This window comes from Macrobrachium nipponense, chromosome 37 (genome assembly GCF_015104395.2).
Source record: "Macrobrachium nipponense isolate FS-2020 chromosome 37, ASM1510439v2, whole genome shotgun sequence".
NCBI lineage: Eukaryota > Metazoa > Arthropoda > Malacostraca > Decapoda > Palaemonidae > Macrobrachium > Macrobrachium nipponense.
In genome coordinates this window covers 14,350,221-14,358,383 of record NC_061097.1, presented here as the reverse complement: position 1 = coordinate 14,358,383, position 8,163 = coordinate 14,350,221, and positions in this window count along the sequence as shown.

The following is an 8,163-nucleotide window of genomic DNA, read 5'->3' as shown; positions in this document are numbered from 1 at the left end:
AGGAACATTATTAATGAGGTGCTATTCGGAAAGGGAATTAGGGTATATATATGTACGAGAGGTATTTCTTCCTACAAGCTTAAGAAGATTACGGTTATTGAATTGAAGGACTGATGTAAATTTGTAAGTTTTGTCTTGAAGTTCACTTCTGGCGTTTTATTGGTTAAAAGTGAGTTTAACTGGATGTGTTTTGTTTTTTTTTGAAAAGATAATGGTTAAATAGTCAATGTTTGATTTGGCTGTGAAAAGGAAAAAGATAAACACACAGCATTTTTATTTAATATGTTATTTATCTTTTATGCCCCAGGATGAGTCAAGTTCAAAGCTAATATTAAATTTCTAATGAGTAAAGTTTAACTGCTGGTTTTTGAAAATTACTCGAGGAAATAAAAATTAAACAATTATAACCGATGAATTCATGTAAATACTTATTTAAGATAAGGATAATTTTGCAATGTAATATTAGATTATTTCATGCAGACACTGAATACTGCATACTTTATCAATTTTTGTATAGTTCATTTTATGTGTTTTGCACCGTAGATTATTATTATTATTATTTATTTATTTATTTTTTTTTTTTTTTTTTTTTTTTTTTTGCTCTATCACAGTCCTCTAATTCGACTGGGTGGTATTTTAGTGCGGGGTAGGGTTGCGGGTTGATCCTGCTCCTTAGGAGTCCATCACTTTTCTTACTATGTGCGCCGTTTCTAGGATCACACTCTTCTGCATGAGTCCTGGAGCTACTTCAGCCTCTAGTTTTTCTAGATTCCTTTTCAGGGATCTTGGGATCGTGCCTAGTGCTCCTATGATTATGGGTACGATTCCACTGGCATATCCCATATCCATTCTTATTTCTATTTTCAAGATCTTGATACTTATCCATTTTTCCCTCTCTTTCTCTTCAACTCTGGTGTCCCATGGTATTGCGACATCAATGAGTGATACTTTCTTCTTGACTTTGTCAATCAACGTCACGTCTGGTCTATTTGCATGTATCACCCTATCCGTTCTGATACCATAGTCCCAGAGGATGTTTGGCTGATCATTTTCTATCACTCCCTCAGGTTGGTGCTCGTACCACTTATTACTGCAAGGTAGCTGATGTTTCTTGTACAGGCTCCAGTGGAGGGCTTTTGCCACTGAATCATGCCTCTTTTTGTACTGGTTCTGTGCAAGTGCCGGACATTCGTTGCTATGTGGTTTATAGTTCATTTTTCGTATTGCACTTCCTACATATGATAGAGATGTTATTTCCGTCTATCGTTCTTTGAAACATATCTGGTTCTTTAGGGCCTGATCTTGTGCCGCTGTTATCATTCTTTCAGTTTCCTTCTTTAGCTCTCCCCTCTGTAGCCATTGCCATGTGTCATCGCTGGCTAGTTCTTTAGTCTGTCTCATGTATTATCCGTGCATTGGTTTGTTGTGCCAGTCCTCTGTTCTGTTTGTCATTCTCCTGTCTCTGTATATTTCTGGGTCTTCGTCTACTTTTATTAGTCCTTTTTCCCATGCATTCTTTAGCCACTCATCTACACTGGTTTTCAGATATTGCCCCAGTGCTCTGTTCTCGATGTTGACGCAGTCCTCTATACTTAGTAGTCCTCTCCTCCTTCCTTTCGTGTTATGTATAGTCTGTCCGTATTGCTCTTGGGTGTAGTGCTTTGTGTATTGTCTATGTTCCTGGTTTTCTGATCTATGCTGCGGAGTTCTGCCTTTGTCCATTCCACTATTCCTGTGCTGTATCTGATTACTGGCACTGCCCATGTGTTTATGGCTTTTATCATACTTCTGGCGTTGAGTTTTGACTTGAGTATCGCCTTGAGTCTCTTTGCATATTATTATTATTATTATTATTATTATTATTATTATTATTATTATTATTATTATTATAAAAACGTTTTTACCAGACCACTGGCTGGCCAGATGGATTAGTAAGAATTATCAGATCTAGGACTTTGGCCAAGTACTTGGGGGGGGGGGGGGGGGGGGGGGGCAAGTAGGTCATTTCGGCGTGGTGATGAATGGATGATGATATTTACAATAAAGGATTAACAATACAAAAATAAATTACTGCGGACCAACGCGCACTCATGCATTACGCGAATTAGCTTTTATATGTAAGTTTAACACTGCATATGCTCGCGAAAGACATAACCATGTATATATTTAAGTATATATATATATATATATATATATATATATATATATATATATATACACATACATATATATATATCTATATATATATATATATATATATATATATTATATATATATATATATCTGTACAGGCCCTCTGGTGTGGTGAGTTACCCACTAGTCTAATCCAGGAAAGGAAAATGTGGCTACTTGCTATAAACCTACTGCCCGTAGCTATTCGGTGGTGATGTATCATAAACATGACAGAAAATGACATATGACTGGATCGAAAAACCCCTCTCCCCCACCCCCCCTCCCCCCCCCCCAAAAAATTAATGTGAATCCTGAACGTTACTTCACTATAAAGGAAAAAACGTGACATTCTGGCACTCATGTCCTTCATGTGCTTTCGTCATCTCCACTCGTGGCAGCCTCCGCCGAAGTATAGGTCTGTGTCTTGCAAACTCTTCGGGAGCCCACAAAAAACCCACCTGGACTTGGTCACTTATTCCTCGGGGTGGAACAAAGTGCACGTCAAGCCTTCTCCATATCTTTCTTCATTTCTCAACTCCATAACTGACCTCCTGTTTTTGGTGTCATTCTAAGTCTTTCCTACCATTCATCTCCTAATATCCTCTTGAAGGTGTATCTCTCTCTCTCTCTCTCTCTCTCTCTCTTCTTCAGTATCTCCTCATCATGGATTCTGATGATGTCTCCCCCTCCTCTCTCTCTTAATTTTCAGTATCTTCCTCATTTTAGATTCTGATGAAGTCTCTCTCTTCTCTCTCTCTCTCTCTCTCTCTCTCCTCTCTCTCTCTCTCTCTCTCAGCAGAATCTTTTCGGCAGCTTCATCGCCAGACCTTGCTTAATTCATACCCGTATAGCAATACAGCTCGTAGTAGTTATGCTGAATCTTAGTTTCGTTCTTATGCAGCTTTCATCTGTTTGATTCTGTCAGCCCATCGTTTGATTTGCCGTTCATTTTTATTGCGTATCATTGGTCCTAAATATTTTAAAGACTCATTTTCGTTATAGCTTAGAGGCTGCTTATTCATAGACATTTGAATTCGGTTATTGTTAATTTTTTTTTTAAATTCGAAGCCTTGGTAAGGAGAATGAACGAGGGAAATGGTTTGCTCTTTAGTTTTAGAGATTACAGTAGTTTCACGGTTTGAAATTTTAAGTTCTGGACGGGAACTCAATAAGTACTCTTGCTCCAAAATCAGCAGGTTTGGTTCCTTAAATTTTTTTTTTTCTTTTTTTTTTAGTCGTATAAAACTTTTTTTTCATTAACGCACTCATGTATGTATTCGTTGTGATTTATATACTTGTTAATGATAAACGTCTTTGTTCATTTGTAATGATTTTGGTGTCTTATCCTTTTTCTTCGTCTTTATATATTCCTCAAGGGTAGTAGTTCCGTCAATGCACCTCACGCAGTGCACTGTAGGCAATACTTAAGTGTTTTTGCAGCGTCCCGTTTGCCCCACTCTTAAAATGATTTCGTAGTGCTATTGCGAGGTTTGCTTCCTGTTACACCTTTCAAACCCTCTTACTGTCAGTTTCCCTTTCAGCGCTGAATGACCTCATAATTCCAAGCTCTTGGCCATTGGCCTAAATTCTATTCATCTTCTAGTTTCAGCTCTCCATAAATTAAAGAATCCTTCCGTCTTCGCATAACGACAGCCAGTAGAACTGCGAAGCTCTCACTGCCTCTACTCCAGTTTGAACCCAGTTTCGTTTTCTATTCGGTTGGGTATAAATGCCTAAAGACGATGCTGATTATTAATACCAATTAGATATTCCTCGTTAAACGACATCTGGTTGTATTCTCAGTTGAGAGACGGTTCCCTCAGCTGGAGACACGACCATCGTCCTTGTACTTCATGCTCTCATCATTCTCCTCACACGTCCTGAAGTACACTCAGAAACACTTACACACCACAACTGTGGAAAGAGCACACACGGCAAGGTGTTCTGCTTAAGAGCGAGATATACCAAAAATACTGAGACTTGGAATAAAAGTAGAAGTTTAGATAGGTATACGATCCGAAGTCGAAACATGTAAACTAATACGAAGGAATAACAAATACATGAACGGAATGGAAAACGAAACCCTTACAATAAAACTCCAAACTTTTTCGAGTCCCTGATATTATTCCACTTGAATCCTGCGAAAGAGTTTTATTGGATGCCGGATTTCACTTCGAAGAGGTCGAATTTCCTTAGGACTGGTGATTGTGAATGGCAGAGATTTTATATTTAGTTTTCCGCCTGTCTGTCAGTCGTCTATCTATCTAAATTTACTTACACACACACACACACATATATAATATATATATATATATAAATATATATATATATATATATATATATATATATACACATATATACAAATATATGTATATATAGTGTGTATGCATACATCCCCCCCCACACACACATATGTATATGTATATATATATATATTATATATATATATATAGTATATATATATATATATATATATATAAGGCAATTTCTGTCTGCTTGTTTGTCTGTTCTTTATGCACACCTGGACTATGATAGCTAGAGCTACCAAATTTTTGCTATAGACTCCCCTCCCCTCTAGAAAGGTTTTAGTCAAAATCCGGAATTCGAGGGCCGTTTCTAAAAGGGCACCAATTGGGGTCGAGAGTGGGAAGGTCAAATCTGAATGGGACTGGTTCTTTCCTTTGACTTTGTAACTAAATAAACTTGACGAATTCATCATACCTAATATCCGTATACATATCACTTACTATCTGGAAAAGAATACTTTGGGGGTGAGACATCAATGGCACCAAAGGGGATGGGTGTTGGGAAGGGGGTGACAGAGAGAGAAAGAGTGAGAAGGAGAGGAGGTGAGAGAGAGAGAGAGTAGAGGAGGTGTTAGGGAGAAGAAAGAGGGAAATAGTTAGGGAGGGTTGGAGAGATAAAGAGATAGAGTGTGAGAGAAAGAGTGAGAGGGGGATGAAGTGAGAGAGAGTAGACGGGGTGTTATGGAGGAGAAAGAGGGAAAACGTGAGGTAGAGAAAGCAAGTTTATCTGTTGTCATTCAGAGTTATCCAGGGCAGTGTCGGGTTGGTCAGCTAGTATATATATATGTCTGTGTTTATGTGAGTGTATGCTTGGATTCACGTACCCTGTAGCTATATTTTTAGCATTTGATGACAACGGGGATATTTAGGCCTCCACTGACCTAAGCAACGAGTTATGATTTTGATGGTTACATGACTGTGGTAAGTTACAATGAGTGTGAAAGGGCTTAGGCGCTAGCAGCCTCATCCCAGAAATAGTTCTCGGAATGCTTTTACCCTCTGGAGCCACACCCTTTAAGACAAAAATATGTATGACAAACAAATATATCAATGTCTCCATAATTCACCCATTTCTTGAGGAATCAGGAATGTTCAGGCAGGATATGAGTGGCCTGCGCATTGTCTGAATGGGGTTCGACACACTGCCAATAAGCCCACCATATAAGTGCATGAAGGGGATCCTGTTATAGGGAGTTTTTTACACAAAAGATTCATCCCTTTGGAAGGGGCGGCATCAGAAGGGTATAGAGCTTCCTGCATCTCATTGACTCTTCAGTGATGAAGTTGCTAGCCAGTCTTCTTTCCTTGACTTCCAGTTAGCAGCTTATGTTACCCACTCCTACGTACTTTGTTGGCAATATAGCACTAAATATAATATATATATATAATATAATATATATATATATATATATATATATACTATATACATTTGAGCTACATATGTCTTTGATATCTAATTCGCTTTACCTCACTAATATCCAAATCGATAACGGCACTGTCGTCTTGATTTCGTCCTGTCCGCTGGACGGTGGTTCGATCCCACGAGAGGACAAAATTATTATCAACTAAAAATTCCACTTTGCTTTACATAAAGGAAAGTATATAGATTCCGAGGTAGAGTGATATTAAAGGACATTTTGAAGCGAATAATTATATGATCATGTGATCATTATTCATTATATATATAATATATAGATCATATATATATATATATATATATATATATATATATATATATATATATATATATATATATACGCACACATATAGTCTGCAGTCATATTCACTAGAGTGGAAATTCGACTCTAGGAGGTAAAATCCGTGATCTTTTCGACGTCCCGAAATTTTTGATCTGGCATCCAATAAAACCCTTTTGCAGGATTCAAGTGGAATAATATTAGTGACTCTAAAAGTCTACAGTTTTATTGTACGGGTTTCGTATTTCCATAACGTTCACGTATTTGTTATTTCTTCGTATTTCTTTACATGTTTTTTGACTTTGGATTTTTTTATTTACCCACCAAACTCCACTCTTATTTCATGTCTCAGTGTTTTTGGTGTATCTCGCTGCTAAGGAAAACCATTTGTCTTGTGCTCATTCCACTGTTGTGGTGTGTAAGTGTTTGTAAGTGTACATGAGGATGTGTGGGAATGGGGAGAGCAGAAAGTACAAGGATGGTGGGCGTGTCTTCAGCTAAGATAAAGGTGTGAATATATAACAGAACTAGATACGCATTAGCGAGGAATATTAAAGTGGTATTAATTTTCATTGGCGTTTATTATGAATGCTAAAAAAAAAAAAAAAAAAAAAAAAAAAAAAAAAGAAAAAAAAAAAAAAAAAAAAAAAAAAAAAAAAAAAAAAAAAGAGAGAGACTGACTTCAAGCAGGAGTAGAGGGAGTGGCAGCTTAAGAGATCAATAGGTTGGCAAAATACGAAAATGAAAGGGTCCTGTTGTTTATGGAAAACTGAAATAGGAAGGCGGAGAAGACATGAATTTATGAAAATAAATGCAATGCAAAATGATGCAATGTTAGCTGTACATGTTGGAAAAAGGTAGGAGATAGACTGTCTTTTATTCGCGGGAGAAATGAAAGAAAACTTTATTGCTTGTTATGCTGGAAGTCTTGAACCAGAATGAAGACGTAAAATGCAAAAGCATGAAAGCTTTCAGTTCAGAATTCCAAGAAGTGTAATACAGGGCGGATTTAATTCTGGTCTGGCAATGTTTTATCGCGTGGGTCGTGGATGAACGACATCGGCAGGGAAAATTGTTTTGAGGTAAATGGGAAATTATTGAATGGACTTGTCTTACGGGGGAATTACTGAGATCGCGATTGACAGAGCAAAAAAGATTATCGACAGAAAGAAAATCTATTTGCGTAAAGATGTACGTTGAATTGATTGTAGAAGCGGTGGCTAGTTTATGCATTATGATTAAATTGAAAAAAATTAATTAGGGGAAGAGAGAGAGAGAGAGAGAGAGAGAGAGAGGAGAGAGGAAGAGGAGAGAGAGAGAGAGAGAGAGAGTCGTGTTTGTTTGCTCGCATGGTATTTTCAGGAACGGGACCAACGGCCTTACGTGACTTCCAAACCACGTCAGAGAGAAAGAGAGAGACAGACAGAGTGAATTACGAAATTATTATTATTATTATTATTATTATTATTATTATTATTAGCCAACCCAAATTGGGAAAGCAGAATGCTAGCTATAACTCAAGTGTTGTCCCTCATCCTAAGGTGTGATTCAGCTGCTGAATACCAAACAGACCAAACAACATTCAAGAAAAGTTCACCAACAAAAAACCTTGAAAGACTTTCTCAGTATAACGATCTCTTGTGCCATTATAGACTGGGCTTGTATCTCAGAACAGTGAATTTGTAGTCAGGATTGACTCCTAAAGAATTTATAATCGGTTTTAAAGAGTTCTTATTATCTGTGGGGATCCATTGCCCCAGACTTTTGCCAGGCACTGTAGGCATTACATAAAGTTCTTTGCAGCGTGCCTTCGGTCCCTAGCTGCAACCCCTTTCGCTCCTTTTACTGTAACTCTTCATATTCTCTTTCTTCAACTTACTTTCCACCGTCTCCTAAGACTTGATTCATAGTGTAACTGCGAGGTTTTCTCTTGTTACGCCTTCAAACCTTTTTGCTGTCAATTGGCGTTTCAGCTCTGAATGATCTCA